Source organism: Cryptomeria japonica, chromosome 3, assembly GCF_030272615.1.
Source record: "Cryptomeria japonica chromosome 3, Sugi_1.0, whole genome shotgun sequence".
NCBI lineage: Eukaryota > Viridiplantae > Streptophyta > Pinopsida > Cupressales > Cupressaceae > Cryptomeria > Cryptomeria japonica.
This window is the reverse complement of record NC_081407.1, coordinates 995,745,136-995,762,847: the sequence shown is the minus strand read 5'-3', so window position 1 is coordinate 995,762,847 and position 17,712 is coordinate 995,745,136.

Here is a 17,712-nt window from a genome sequence, read left to right as displayed (position 1 = left end):
ATATGGTCGGATTTTACTAACATTTTGCTTCATGTGCAATTTTTAAACTAACCCCGTTTGTTACTTAAAATCAAAAACTTTCATTTGGTGCTCTAAAAATCAACAACACAAAATTTCATTTCTTGCAAGTTAGGATTCCAATTTTCATTTGGTGTTCTAAAAATCAACAACACAAATTTTCTTTCATTGCAAGTTAGGGATACATTCTATTTTGGTGCTTAAAACAAAACAAGACAAATTTTCTTTCTTGCATCAAACTTAAAAAATCACAATCCACACTTCAATTTTTGTGCAAGTAAAAAGAACAATCAACTTGTTTCAATTTTGCAAAGCGATTTTACTTCACGCAAACTTATTTTTCATTAAGTTGAGCAGGATTTCAAATTCTAGTTTACTCAAACATATTGCCTTTGAAGTTAAAAAGAACATCATGGTTGTTGAAGCAACATCTCCAATTAGATAGAAAATCATTGCAATGACAAGTTAAAAAGAACAAGTGTATTTTGTGTTTGGCACACTTGTGCAAAAGAGTTTGGTCGAGTGGTCCTACTTCTAACACACACTATCCTCTCCCTTGGCTTTCGTGGTCCTAGGTGCAAGAGAAAAGTGTTAGTAACACTCAAGTTTTATCTTTTTAAGAGAAGCCTGCCAAGAGACACATCACTCTTGGGAATGACCTCGCGCGGTAAATCCTTCGAGCCGCTATAGAAATCAGGTGAGAGCGAAAGTTATAGCCTTGGGTATAGTTGTTCCTATAGTGTAACTTGTCGAAAGGACAAATGGGCCCCACCACAAGTTACAAGGCTCTTAAGTGAGTCACTGCAGAATGAACTTATGTCCAAAGACATTGAAAATTATTAAACACCTTTAAATAGAAGCCCACCCGTTCTATTGATTGAGGATATTTGTGATAAATTCAGTGCAAGAGCATAGATGGTTTTGCTCCCAAGATACTCACCATACATATTTCCTTGAGTAGAAACATAGCTTTTTGAAAAGTCACTTGTGGCTTGATGAAAGTGATGACTCCCCCATCATAGGGATCATCTATTTGTTATGTTCATGCAAGACTTAGTATATCACATCCTTACCTACCACGATGGGATTCATAAGGTATGTAGTACCAAATTCGAAGAAATATCAAGATGTGGGCTGAAATTATCGCAACTGCCCATTTGACCTTAGGGATAAAAAGTGATTGAAGTGTTTTTCGTTTGTGAGTCAAGACCAGTGCAAATTGAGCCAACTTCAGGCTTTGGAAACACCTAAAATACATTTGAAGGAAAGGGTCATTAAAAGTTCAAAAGATTAGGTTGATCTAGACCCATACTTACTTGTGCCTTTTGAGGCAACATTCTTGTGTTTGTATGCTTGCTTTGTTTTCTTGTCAAAGAAACATCATAAAAACCAAAATCCAAAACAAGTATTCATCCAACACCAACATTTTCAAAAAAATTTAAAAAGATCTAACACAAAGAGCAACAACAAAAAAATTATCAAACTATATGACCATTCTTCACATCTTGAGAAAGAAGAATCTTCATCAAAACATCAACTTGAAGAAAAAAACCATTAAGCTCAAAAGCTCTTATCAAAAGGAGGAAATTCTTCTATCTTAATAGAAAAATCTTTGTCTCTCATAGAACCTTCCTACTTCGCATGCGTCTTTACCTTCAAGGGAAATTAAACGAATTTGATCTAGAATCATTAAACCGCAAAGCTTTTACTCAATACAGAGCTTTGAGTTATCACAAGAACAAAGGAGGCAAAATCAATCCTAACTTCTTTCCCGACATTTGCATCACATATAACGTAGCTCGAGAAGAACCACCAACTCTCGAAAGAGAAGAAGAAGAATTTGTCCCATATGTGACACAAAGTTTCTATTGAAGTTGAACATTTCATCCATTATCATATCCATATCTCATCAACTCCATTCCAACTCTCAAAACACCCAAAGGTTTTTGTCCCAAGTTCTATTTTCAAAATTGCTTGAATCAAACACAAACACATCACTTTTTAGAGTGTCTCTATATCTAGGATAAACTCATCCTAAAGAGACATTTCTACGCAAGTTAAAACTAGTCTATGAGTGAATCCTCTCATTACTAGATAGTTGAGTTTGTAATACATCTCAGATTCCTCTACACCTTATCACATCAAACTTTGTCAATCCAACACAACAAGCAATTCAAGAAAGAACTTTGGTTGCATCTACCTTTAGTGCTAGGGATCTGTATGCAAAACACTTCACCAAACATCAATCTTTCATTTCATCACCAACTCATCATCATTTTCATCAAACTTCAACAAAAACTTGTAAACAAAATGGCTCATACCAGATCAAGATCTAGACAACAAGAAATTGAAGAGGAAGAGGAATAAAATATCAATGAGTTCCAAAAAGCCCTCGGAGGAAATGTAAATGATGAAAATCCAGGCACTCTTACTCCTACGGCAATAGAAAGGGCACAACACAACCCTCTCTTCAATAGACATTTTGATGAGATACTCAAGAGTAATGTTGATGCTCACTTTTTAAGACTTGCTCAAGAAGGAGCTAAACTACCCTCTAACTTTGATATTGCACAACTAAGACAAGCATTAGAATGCTAAAGTCGTAATGAGGATGAAAGAGGTCGAGAACACATTAGATACAACTTTCATCAAGGTAATCCCCCACCTCCTCCTCCTCCAAATGAAATAGACATGTTGCGGCAACAAGTCGAGAATCTCGCCCAACAACTTCATAGTGGTGTGAAAACTAATCAATTTTCACTCAATGACATTTTTCCCTATCCCTTTGATAGGAACCTTCATATGCCACCTTTTCCCCGAGGGTTCGAAACACCCAAGTTTGAAAAATATAGAGGAAAAGGAGATCCTCATGATCATGTAAGAGAATTCCATTCAACTTGCCTCAAAGTGGCATACGAGGATACTTACCTAATGCGACTTTTTCCCCAAAGCTTGCGAGGAACAACCACATCATGGTTTTCCTGATTACCAGGTGGCATTAGGACCTTCAAAGAGTTAGTCCAGAAGTTCCTAGCACATTACTCACACAACATTGAACGTGATATCACAATGGCTGATCTATGTAACACTAAACAAAAACCAACTGAACTATTTTCGGTCTTTCTGTAACGATAGCATCAAATGTCTAGCAGACGTTCTCTTTAGTTACCTGAATAAGAACTAGTGGAAATATTTATTTCCAACTTAAATGATGAAATGGAATTTCACTTGGACGTAAAAGACATAGACTCTTTCAATGACATGATCACTAAAGGCTTAAAATGTGAGTGGGCTCTCATCAAAAAAGGGCTTATCAAGATATATAATGAGCCAAAGGATGGCCCTCGCCCACGCTTCAATAGTGACAAGCCTAACTTCTGGAACAAAAACGTCGTCAATGACGGGGTTGTGGATGCAATAACTATCAAAAGTGCACAACCTGTGGTTTGATTTGCAGGACAAAACCCCCCACCCAAGACTAACATAGTTACTCCTCCAAATCAAGGCCGCAATACATCTCAAGAGGAACCCAGACAATGTCAACAAAAATTTCAACCTAAACAAACATACACTCCCTTAGGGGAACCCATTGAAATGGTGTTACATCAGTTGGTTTCTCAAAATCTGGTGACCTTACCCAAAACATCAAATTATGAACCTCAAGTCAAACCTTCATGGTGGAGGGATATTGAACATTGCGACTTCCATCAAGGGAAAGGACATAAGACAAGAAATTGTCACAGATTGAAAGATCTTATTCAGGATCTTATTGACTGAGGTGAAATTGAAATCGAAGGACATGACCCAAAGACGACAAACAATGATCATTTCATGTTAAAAATCCACTTCCATCACAAGATCAAAGGGGTCCTTCTACTTCAGGGAGAAACACAGATACCACCAATTATACGCAAGCCACATATAATTACACTGTGAATCACTTATATGATGCCAGTGAATAAATTTTCACTATTACCATTAAAAATCCCAGCTCCACTTGCAATGTTGTTACACGTCGTAGTAAGATTACCATAAAAGCAACTCCACAAGGCACCCCATCTATCCCAAAGCAATATAACCTTGTGGAACAGTTAGATAAAACACCCACATTGATATCTATCTTAGAGCTATTGCGCCTATCTCCATCCTATAAAACAATTTTGGATCAAGCTCTCCAAGAGGCGTCAGTCCCTACAAACCTAAATACAGATCAGTTCCAAGCCATGGTTGGAAATCTAAGGTCATCACCTTGTCTCACTTTCTCTGAAAGTGACAACACATCCTTCCAGCAACCTCATAATGCCTCACTCCACATTGAAGGATTTATCAACCAACATAGGATCAAGCGAGTCTTGATCGACAATGGAGCAGGCTTGAATATTTGTACTCTACAATTAGTCTCAGCTTTGGGATATGCAATTGAATCAGTGGATCCCTGCAAGAAGATCACAATCAAAGCCTATGATGATGCAGAGCATTCATCCAAAGGAGTTGTGGTGCTACCAATCTAAGTGGGCCCTCTGGTGAAACACATCATTTGTCAATTTTTGGACCTTCCTCTGCCATACAATTTATTGTTAGGAAGACCTCGGATATACACCATGCAAGTTGTTCCATCCACCTACCATCCGTGTATCAAGTTCCCGCATAATGGTGTAGAAATCACAATCCTGGGCGATGCAAACCCCTTTGCATATTGTCATAATATAAGTCATCAACCAGAGATTACTGTTCCCAAGAACAAAGAAGCCATCTCCTCCACATCATACGTAAGTCCAGCCTCTCTTTCTAGTTCAAACACTACTATACCCAAGCAAGAGAAGCTCAAGATGAAGATAGCAGAGGAAGGTCCTGGGGAATAGAATCTCAGCCAACTCTTTTGTGTTGGACAAATGCCCACTTCTCCTAGAACACATGGTAAACCTCAACGGTTACTTCAAACGCCACTGGACAAGCCAACATGTACTTTGATGCAATTCATCCTTGGAAAGAGTCAAGAAGAAGAGACCAAAGATGAGGACTTAGCAGAATGGATCTATAAAGATCCCATCACCACTGATATTCTGTAAGCTAAGCTTCCCATAGATCAGTATGGCAAAGGCCTTCTCATTATGCAAAGAATGGGTTATGATGGTCAAAGTGCTCTAGGACCTTACAAGCAAGGACAACATGAACCACTGCAGCCGAAATTAAAACCCAAAGATAACACTGGCCTAGGCTTTCAAAAGGAGATCTTTCCTAAGCTCATATTCAAAGGAAACCCAGCCAACCTCTATATCAGCCTATTACAAAGAAGTCACCTTTGATTATAAAAGCAACATCAAACACCATGGCAACTGTCCCATCGAGGCTAAAACTCCTAGCAAAACCATCCATAGCACCAATCATCCCACCAAACAAACCAGTAACCCCATCAGCAATAGCAATAACATCAATAACACCATTAGCAGCAGCAACTCTATCAGAACCCACAACAATATCAACCACACCGGCAGTTCCAGCAGAAGTAGCAGAGTCAACACAACCGATACTCCTTGTATCGGATTCGTTGATCCCCATAATCCTTACTACAGCACCAATCATTTCATCTACAATGGTACATCAGCCAATCACACATGCAGTGTTTAACTCAAAAGATATCCCAGTATGGTACAGTAACCGGCTACTAGAAAGTGACTCAGAGACTGACTCACATGAATGAAAATTTGATTCCATACAGCTTAATACTTCAGATGAGGAAGACACATCACTACCTCCACCCCGCAAAGACATCCCTATTTACGGAGAAGCACAGATAAAGACCTCTTGGGTTCCTGAGCTGGAAACTTCTTCCACAGACCCTACGTCACATCCTACGCTTGATTCTGATAAGGAGAGTACCATCAACGACCTTCACCACAACTTCTTAACCCTCACTGACACATCTAACAAACTTAACCTAATCGATGAAGTAATGTCCATTATCCATCCTGAACTCATTGAATGGAACCAACCTAATCCCCCATGTCTTGACCTTTTCCAAAATGATGAGGCGATCATTGACTTTTTGGAACTATGGGATAACATACAAAGCGGGGATCACAAAGCTGGATTCTCCATTGAACTTAATAACGTAGCATACTTTGGGGCAGATGTCAAACCTTTCAACTACAAAAATATAACAATAAAACATGGATCTTCCAGTGAAAACCACACTGTGGCACTGTTTGATCCCACAAAAGTAAAAAGAAAGAGTGTATCCAATGGTGAAAACCTCTTTGAGGCACCAGAGGATGAAAGGTTTGACATCCTTCCTTCTAGTACACAACAGGAACGATCAACAATTCTCATTGAGGAAACCAAAGAATACAACATGGGGACTCCCAAAACTCCTCACCACATACATCTGGCATCTCTTTTAACTCTAGAGGAACAGCCTAAGTTTGTAGAGTTATTCCAGAAGAGTCAGATCAACTTTGCATGGTCATATGCAGACATGTATGGGCTTGATCTAGATTTAATAATGCATCACCTCACCATAGCTGAAGGAGCCAAACCTGTCAAGCAGAAACTTCGCAAGATGCATCCTCAGATTGCGATATTAGTCAAAGCAGAACTCAAGAAACTCCTAGATGTTGTTTTTATTAGACCAATTGATTATGCAGATTGGATATCCAATATTATGCCTGTCGGCAAACCAAATGGGTGCATCTGTATCTGTATAAAGCATGTCCTAAAGATGATTTCCCCCTACCAAACATCGACATAATAGTGGACCTAACAGCAAGACATGCCATGCTTTCACTCATGGATGGATTTTCAAGATACAATCAGATAAAGATTGCACCAGTGGATCAATATAAGACGGCCTTCACATGTCCATGGGGAACATACTATTGGAATGTAATGCCTTTTGGTCTAAAGAATGCAGGAGTGACCTATCAAAGAGCAATGACCACCATCTTTCATGACATGATGCATACCATAATGGAAGATTATGTTGATGACTTATTGGCAAAATAATTAACAAGAGAAGGTCATCAGGAAATATTAGAGAAAATCTTTGACAGACTGGAACAATATCATGTGCGACTCAACCCAAAGAAATGTGTCTTTGGAGTAACCTAAGGGAAGCTTCTAGGATAAATTGTCTCAAGCAAAGGTATTGAGGTTGACCCAGCAAAAGTCAAGGCAATCATGGACATGCCACCACCAAAGAACATCAGCCAGCTAAGGACACTACAAGGGCGGCTTCAATCTATCTGAAGATTCATTGCGCAACTGGCAGATAAGTGTCACCCATTTACACACCTGTTGCACAAGAACATCCAATTTCAATGGGATACCAGATGCCAGCAAGCATTCCAAATGCTTAAAGACTATCTCATGAATACACCATTGTTGGTCCCACCAGATCCAAGTAGGCCTTTACTACTCTATATATCAGCAACAAATACAGCATTTGGTGTACTATTGGCACAACACAATGCAGAAGGGAAAGAGTGTGTTGTTTACTACATCTCTCATACACTGGTTGGCTATGAACTCAATTACACACCTATTGAGCGAGCTTGCCTAGCAGTAATCTTGGCAGCCACTAAACTGAGGCACTATCTGTTGACACATAAAGTATAGTTAATCGCAAAGATTGATCCACTCAAATATTTACTCAGCAAAGCAGCATTGACAGGTCGATTGTCCAAATGGGTGATGATTCTAAGTGAATTTGACATCGAGTATGTGGACCGTAAGGCTATCAAAGGACAAGTCATTGCAGATCAGTTGGTCGATGCACCACTCATAGGTGGTCATCCCCTCATTTCCAATTTTCCAAATGAAGAGATATTCATGATCACAACAGCACGACCATGGAAACTATACTTTGATGGTTCATACACTAGGCATGGCTCGGGGGTAGGCATTTTGTTTATCACACCTCAAGGTGACAGCATCTCGAAGTCTTACAAGCTTACCTTTCCATGCAAAAACAACATAGCAAAGTATGAGGCCTTGATCACAGGACTCAGATTAGCCATACAATGGAAGTTATAAGAACTACAAGTATATGGCGACTCCCAACTGGTCATTCGACAAGCAACAGATGAATATCAGACCAAGGATGACAAACTCATGTCGTACAAACAAATGGTGGACAAATTAAAAACATCATTCACTACTATCACCTTTGAGCAGATACCCAGAGATTGGAATCAAGTTGTTGACGTCATGGCTACCATTGCATCTCTCCTAGATCTTCCACAGAATACAACACGCTATGAGTTCTTGGTAGAACAGCTTTGGATTCCCGCTTATGACATCCCTGAAGCTGAGATGATATGTCACCTTGTCAATTCTAAATCCCCATGGTACGGTGAGTTCTACACCTACCTCCGTGGTCATACACTTCCTCCTAACCAATCAAATAACCAACGTAAAACCTTCATTCACCAAACCGCTTAATATACCATTATTGCTGAAACCCTATACTGATGCAATCTTGATGGTACTCTCCTTCGATGTCTGGAACAGGATGAGATAAAAAAGGCCTCGGAAGAGGTACATGAAGGAATTTGTGGAACTCATGCAAGCGGTTCGTCACTAACCAAGAAACTCCTACGCACTGGATACTATTGGCCATCTATGGAAAAAGACTCCTACCACTTTGTTAGAAAATGCAAGAAATGCCAAGTTCATGGAGATCTGATACATGCACCCACATAGGAATTGCAACCAATCACAACACCATGGCCTTTTTGTCAATGGGGACTTGACCTTGTGGGTAAAATCCATCCATCTTCATCCAACGGCCACAAATTCATTATTACTGCCACTGAATACTTCACAAAGTGGATCGAAGTTGTTTCACTTACCCAAGTCATCGGCAAGCAGATCGCCTCATTCATCCTTAATTACATCATCTGTCGATATGGTGTCCCAATGTCCATCATCATAGATAATAGTCTTCCTTTCAAGAATTAGGATGTTCATGAACTCTGTGAGAAATTCCACATCCAACACCGCTTTTCCACTCCCTATTACCCACAAGGCAATGGTCAGGCCGAAGCATCAAATAAAAACATATTGAGAATCCTCAAGAAGACAGTCAATGATGTCGGTCATGGTTGGCACGTTCAATTGAATCTAGCACTATGGGCATATCGAACTAGCATTCAAACCCCTACAGGCGCAACTCCCTACTCACTGGTCTATGGAGTAGAAGATATCTTACCTATCGAAGTTGAAATACCATCACTACGGGTTTCCTTGCATAATCTCATTAATGATGAAGCATACAGAGTATCACGTCTCCAGGACTTAGAGCTACTTGATGAGAAGCGACAAGCTGCATACAATTACCTTAAGACCTATCAGTAGCGCATGAGCAGAAGCTATAATCATCGAGTTAGACCTCATACATTCGAGGTAGGTGATCTTGTCCTTCAAGAAAATCCTCGTAACCAACCCAACTGAGAACATCAGGGAAATTTTGAATCAAATTGGTTGGGTCCATATGTTATCACTGTTGTATTTGGGTTCGGGGCATATCAGTTGGCTACTTCAGAAGGATAACCGCTAGCAGATCCAATCAACAGCATGCACCTCAAACGGTTTTATACATAAGCTGCACAGAGCATCAGGCTCCCATACATACCAGAAAAACACCAAAAGCATTCAGACAAATGTCTTGAAGAAAATACAAAAACATCAAAATAGTAAAGAAAAAATCATGCATCCAAACTGTGAACAACCACTCTGGTGGCACCTTGGGTAAGTGTGATGGTGAAAACCTGGCAAACAGGCGCCACTCGTAAAGGTTATGGCTCCATTGTCTTTCAGACTTGTTTCGATCACATTCATTGCATCCACTCATCCATCCGTCCAAACCATGGCTGGTTATTGATCTGCAATTAAGGATAGTACTTCATGTGTCTTGCATCCCACTTTTTCAAAGTCATGCCTAAGACTGGGGGCAATACCCTTAACCTATTTAATGGAATTGGATTCTACATTACTTGTGATTCATTGATTCTTCGTTCAAAACTATCTCACAAAATCCCAAAACATTGGAAAAACTATCTCACAAAAATCCAAAAACATTCAAAACTATCTCACAAAATCCAAAAACATTATAAGATATAAAAAATCAACCAAAAACATGGCCACACCATGTACATATGTTTTTCAAAGTAGATACCAAGCAAACATTGTGAAATACTCCAACGATGACCACTTATCACATCGACCAAACAATCAACATCAAACACGCAAATTGTCTTAAACAAGGATGCATCCTTCCTTACCAAAACAAAGACAAAATGACATTTTCTTTGACAAGAAAATTTTGTTTAAGCTATCAAATACTTGGTTGATTTGTAGGTTATTCATTCATTTATTTATTCAAATCAAGTTCCTATAGCATTGTTTGTGTATCTTCTATGAATTATTCCGATGAAGTACTGGGGCATGTACTAATGGTGTCTACGTGGGAAGTTCATTAAGCTACGTGATCATAGGAAAAATACAGCCATAGATCACTACAGTTTGATGACTACAATGTATACCTCAACCATATGAGGATGAACCATTATCGAGGATCCATATTCTTTATTCATTATATATGTTGTTTGCTTATAGGTGCAATGCTCCATCCTTGGTTCCTACTGCCTCATCCAAACTCGATATTGGTTTATCTCTTACTACGGTATGAACTTGTCTTAGGATATGATCGGCGAAAGATCAAGGAGGACGTTCCAAGTCATGCATGAAAGGAGATAATCCTTGTCTGTTCTGCACGCAATACTCAGGTCAACTTGATCCATTATATCAAGTTGCTTGTATTAACTTGCTATATCAAAATTCATGTAAGAACTACTCAGGTCATCTTGAATCATTATGCCAAGTTGCTTTTATTTTCTTACAACATTTTAAAAGCTCAAATGATGAAAATAAAGCACTATGGATTGTCATTCCATCTCATCTATTTATATTGCATTCTGTTCCATATCACCCATCCATTTACTCATTCATTATTCATATACATAGTTTTGTGTGCAAGTGTGAACAAAATTAATGTGAACAATTATCTGAAAATTGAGTTTGTCTTGGATACAATCACGACAGAGTACTTTGATACATCATCAGTGCATCATGCAAAGTCTAAAAAACCTTGCATTCATCTATCATGATCATATCATCATCATTACACTTAGTTGCATTTGCATCGAGTGCATTTCATATCATTTAAATTACATATAGTTCATTATCACTTATTAGTCTTATTATATCATTTCATCATTGCATAATCATGACATTTAGATTCATTAATATGATAAATTGTCCTTTATTGTATTAACAATTATTATGCATTCATTTAGTGTCAATTACCAACTCATTATTTATTATCATTTAAACTTATTTATCATACATTTTGTTTAGATTCCCATAGTTGCATACATTTATTTATCTTATCCATTAGTTAAGTGCATTCATTATATTCATTTAGTATATACTTATACTCATTCATTTCATTTAGGATTCATTACAATGCATTCAGTATCCTTTTAATTGCATTAAAGTGCAGTTATTCGTTACCCATGAGTTACATTATCATTTCACTTCATCATATTTTTCGCCATTTAGAATCATAACAAAAACCATTTGTTTCTATATAGGTTCATACATTATACATATGCATTCATTTAGAAATCATCATTTAAACATTTGTACTTTACATTTGTTTATCCATATCACACTCATCTAACAACCATCTAGATGCATTTATATAAATAAATCATTCATTTAACACATTATATCATAACTTCATTTCATATCATTATCTCATTGTCTCATCAACATAAAATCCAAAGTACCATCATAATCATCATTTACCTATGTATACATCATCATCATAGCATTTACACACATAAGGCATGACATCAACAAATCATGCATCTCAACGTGCATCTACCTGTTAGCATCCCATTCATACAAACATACATATAGACATCATGTAAGAATAAATCATCATGAAACATGCATAAACATAAGATCATCATGTAGCAAGTACAAGTATCCATCTAAGCATCAATCATAAGATCATCATCCATACATATCATCAACATGCATATCCTCACAAAAATGGGATCTCCTCATATATCATATCATATCGCCAAAAATATACATGTATTAGAGTACAATGAAGTCCAAAACATTGGCTACCAAGAGCCATCCAAGATACAGTCCAAAAATGATAAAATACATGCATACAAAATGCTCTCTCAGATGCCACTCTGACCAGATGTTGCACCACCATCTCTACCTGCTCCCCCACTAGCCCATGCACCACCTGATCTATCTCTCCGGGGAGGACCCATCACACCACCACTACTCTGCATCCTCTGAGACCGCTTTGATCTTGCCTGCCGCATCTGGGAATAGCTCAATGCTCGTCAACTAGATGGCACCTCCTGCTCATATAGACCCTGCCAGTAATCCACCTCTGCACCTACTCTCCGTACATCCCTCGCCAATGCCTCCATAGATGGCCCCTGTCCCTATACTCCCTCCAAGGCCCGCACTCTCTCCTGCAACTGGATCACCCTATCCACGACCTGATCTCTCTCCCGCAGCACCACAGTCAGCTCTGACTCTCGTGCAAATAGTTTCACATCTCTAGCTGCTACCTCTACCTCCAAATCCTCTACGCGAGTCTATAAATATCCTATCATATGATCCTACAGATCTCCACCTATAGCTCCCTCCCCCATATCCATAGGTGCCTCCCCAGTGGCTCCCTCTCTAGTGGCTCCCTCCTTTGTATCCACAGGTGCTTGTCCCTCACCTGCATCCCTCCCACCTAATCTCATGCCTCCCTGCATCAAAGGTCCCTGAGATAGCTGCAATGGCTACCCACCTCTCCCTCTCTGCTGTAATCGACCACCACCCCCACCTCCACCTCTGAATCCACCACCTCCTCCAAAACCACCACCCCCTCCTCCTCCTCCTTCGTCCCCACCACCACCATCTCCATCACCACCATCCCCTCTCCCCTGTCCACCTACTACTCCATGACCTCCTCTCCTCCTCCGTCTCTGTCCCCTCTCCTCCTCAAAATCTGGAATCGGCTCTATCGGATATGATATCCGAGGAATCGGATGTGCTGCAATATACTGCGTGTACTCCTAAGACACCCTTGCATCTACCATCCTCAGCCGCATATCCCATGGTCTCGCATGTAGCATCTGAAACTCTGCTAATGCCTGATCATACGGTAATACTGGCCCCCATAAGTACCTCTCTCGAACCACCCTGGCATACTCTCCTAAACCACTAGGCAATCCCTGCCTCTGCCCAAACTGTCTCAACACCCAGGCCGGAAGCTATCTCTCCACATTGTAGGTTGTCCTACCAATGAGGAATCGAGTCATAAAAACATATGGCAATGCCTTTGCATCATCCTCCCATGGCTCACACTCAATGTATGGCCTCCAGATCACTGTATCCAAATCACCTAGTGCCCGTCGCCACCACTCTAACTTCCCCAGGTGGGGCTGACTCATCATCCCTCCATACATGTATACATAGGGCTGATCCACTACTCAAAATCTCAAACTAACTAGTCGAGTCACAGGTAGATGCTCCCACGCCCAAATATGTAGCAGTGTGATCCCTACTCCCAATGAGCCCCTCCCTCGGTATGCAACCTCATGAAGATCCCAGTATAGGTGTGATAGCATGCACGGTCCCCATGCAAAATGGGTCCCCTCTGTAATCATCTGCTCGATCACCTGCCCCCACCCCACGGCCAGTCCATGTGATCATCTATCCGGACACATTAGTCCCCCAATAATACCTGATAGCATTGCTAGTAACGGCTCATACAATGCGGCTATGTCCTCCCAGGCTATCGACCCATCATCAATATACACATCCTCCTCAAAAAATCTATGCACTGCTAGGGTCCCCCACGCTCGGCCATAACTCACCAACTCTCCTCGGATAGGAATGTGCAGGATGCACCATACATCCTCCAGAGTCACTGTCATCTCTCCCTGCGCTAAGTGAAACGTACATGTCTCACTATGCCACCGCTCTGCCAATGTTGTAATCAAACCGTGATTCATCTGAATCATGGGCATATACATCACATCATACAGGCCTGTCGCTGCAATGCAATCCACCTCGGCCTCTGTCAATCGATCGGGCAGCACCTGTGTGGCAGGATGCTTCTCGCGCAACTGTAAGACATGAAGATCCTCCTACACAAGTGCATCAATCATCATCATCAGTTGTTTTGTTTCAAACTTTCTTAATTTTAAACCTAGACTATCAACAGATAATTTGATCAAGTATCTTTGGGTCTCAATAGGTAAGCAATCATGGCACGCCTAGACTTCAATAGGCATTTATCCTAATGACCTAAGTCTCATCAGGGCTTCTATGGTTCAAAACAACTCTCACTTCATCTCTCCATCCATCCATCATTAGCATCAGGGGATTTTTGTTCAAACAAACTGGGGCATCTATTTTCCTACACAAAAGCACTCACTCAACAAGGCAATAGCACTAAACTAACACGAACGCTACTTTGACTATATCATAGCGCTACCTCACAACAATAGCACTCAATCAACTAGGCAATAGTGCTCAAACAACAAAAGCACTATATTAACTACAAAATAGTGCTACCTCTCAACAACAACGCTCAATCAACCACCTAATAGCGCTAAACAAACGAACGTGCTAAAACAGCTATTCAATAGCGTTACCTCTCAACAACAACGCTCAATCAACCACCCAATAGTGCTAAACAGACAAACGCGCTAAAACAGCTATTCAATAGCGCTACCCTTGACAAAAGCACTAAAACCACCACGCAATAGCGCTATAGCGGCACAATAGCGCTAATTAAATTGACAACAATGCCAAAACATAGTTTTAGCGCTATTGTCTTGACTCAACTTGGACCTAGCTAAAAACATATAAAAAATGCACAAAAATCAAAAATTCAAATTCACATATGCTGGTCTGTAGTCGTCTGGCCGCTGGAATCGACGGACTCGCTCTAATCGGTGCTCTGCTATGGGAACCGGCATCCTGACTACTACTTGCTCCTCCAAAAAGTCAAAACCAGAGCTCAAATTTCACTATGGTCGCAAATACAAATGAGCCTGTTTTCACCCCTTTCTCTCCATATAAACCCTTCATCGTAACCCTAATTTTCCCCTACTCACCACCGTGGTCCCCATGAACTTCCTGAGCCTCCCATTTCTTCATTTTATCTCCGATTTCTTCTATTTTTCACCAGTATTGCTAAAATCTTCTCTTCTACCACCCTGCCAATTTTCATTCTTTTTCGAGAAATTGCCCGATTTTTCAAAAAAAATCGGCCCATCTCTCGAAGGGGCATACCACCCATTAAATTAACATTTTATGGGGCATTTCTTTACATCTATTTTTCTTTCTTTGAAATGACGCGATAAACTGCGCCGTCTCAAAGAGGGGCAAATGTAGTCACATAAATCTGTCTATTTTAATTAAATGAATATTTTGTATTTATTTGATAAAAAATCCACTAGCCATCAGTTAATTAAATTAATATTTAATTAATTCATCTTCAAAACATTCTCCTCTAAATTAAATAAATTATTCAATTTATTTTAATTCATTCATTAAACCAAATTCACACTCAATTAAATAAATAAATTCTATTTATTCAATTTAATCCTCTTTCCTCTTTTAAATAAATTATATAAAACAATTATTTAAATCATTTATTCCCCCTCACTTGCATTTTCCTACATCTCCCACTTACCCTTCCTAAATTCTTCTAGAACCTATCTAATCCTAATCAATTAACCTAATCCATCCCCTAATTATTGTCACATTCCTAAGCAACTTGGAGTCACTTCTCAAAGACTTCAAAGTCTTTGAAAAACATTTAATGCTTTGTGTATTCAACAATTTAACCTCTAAAGTCTTTCAAACCATTAATGGCTCTTACATGACCATTTATGGTTAACCCCTAACTCAACCCTAATGTGACTCATGTGTCTCCTCAAACATTTATTGCTTTGACCATGGTTATCCCTTTTACTTTTGCACAAGAGTTTATCCATTGGATAAAAGCTTTATTCTTTGAATAAAGAATTTATTCACTCATTCCAACCTTGACCTTAACTCCCAAGTTAACCCTCAAGTCATGTCAATCATTTAATGCTTATTCCCTCTCCTCTCAACCTATCTCATATTGACACTTGTCATCCTGAGATTGGGTTGAAAGCCCTTGCATGGATTGAATATCATTCAATTCTATCCCTTGTTGAAATTACTCAATCACAACCATACATTGCTCCATTTTACCTATAAATAGAGCTCACATTCCTCATTTTCAAATCCTCAAGCATTTAGCATTCATAGTCATAATCCTGAAAACTTGTATTCATTTAATCTATAGTGAATTTTAGAGAGGGCATTTAGCATAAATCATATATATTGTCATTTTAGACCAAAATAAATCTTAGTTCATTTCATAATATATCTAATTAGTTTGTTTTACACTTGCATAACATAGTTAAAAACACTTCAATCTTGAACCTCCATAAACATCCATAGTGCAAAAAGTTGCTGAGAGCTACACTAATTTGGAACTTGGAGAGGAGAGGAACAAAGGAGAAGGAGCTAAGAGCATGTTAGAAGGCATTTAGAGATGCCTTGTGATATTTGTTTCCTTAGTTAAATACTTTAGCATGTTTTTAGTGTCTCTTTTGATATGTCTGCTTAAATTAATTTTTGGTTGAATAACACTAATGTTTGTCTTTGTTTCTTGTTGTTTTTGTGTGTTATTCCACCACAAGCTTTAATCTAACACTTGTCCATTTCGCAGAGCATCAAAATGAATCTATTGAATATCAATTTAAGTTTGTTATATTCTCTATGCAATGATTTGATATTTAGTAATATGTTCACCATTCTAACAAATATCAATGTTAGGATATGGCTATGTAACAATTATAAAAACCATAAAATAAAAAATCACTTGTATGTAATATGCACCTAATAATGGAACATTACTTTAAACAACACATATAACCTCACCAAATCTTAATCCACAACAATAACATGCATCTAAGAGTGAGGAGAAGGTTGCATGAGCGCATAGATAGTATGCTTGGAAACTTGTGGGCAATGCCTGATACTCTTTCACTATTCTCAATGTTGGGTCACTCGAGAGTGGAGGGATCGCCCATTCCTTGCAAGTGTCAGGTCGTCCAAGAGTATAGGGATCACCCATTCCTTGATAGGATTTTTTTTTTAATTATATACGTGATTCATACATCTCTTGTGATATTATTACTTTACCATTGTTTTCAATGCATTACAAATCATGAAACTTATTTTCAATACATTATAGACAACTCATTCCCTTCATTCAATATTGAAGAAGCCATGCACTAAGGTCAACTAGGAAGCAACAAAATTACTAGGAGGGTTGTCAAGAAGCATCCAACAAATGAGAAAATGCAATTGAGAGTCAGTGATGAAGGAACTGCAACATGCATTAAAGAATCTACAAGTTGTCTTACATGCTCAATCAAAGCTCTTAATACATTTAAAAAGACTACCTATTGAGAAAATCATTGAGAATGAAATTAGAGAAGTGAAAGATAAATAATTTGGTCACAAAAAATTCTGGCAAGGCAATCAAAAGATTGA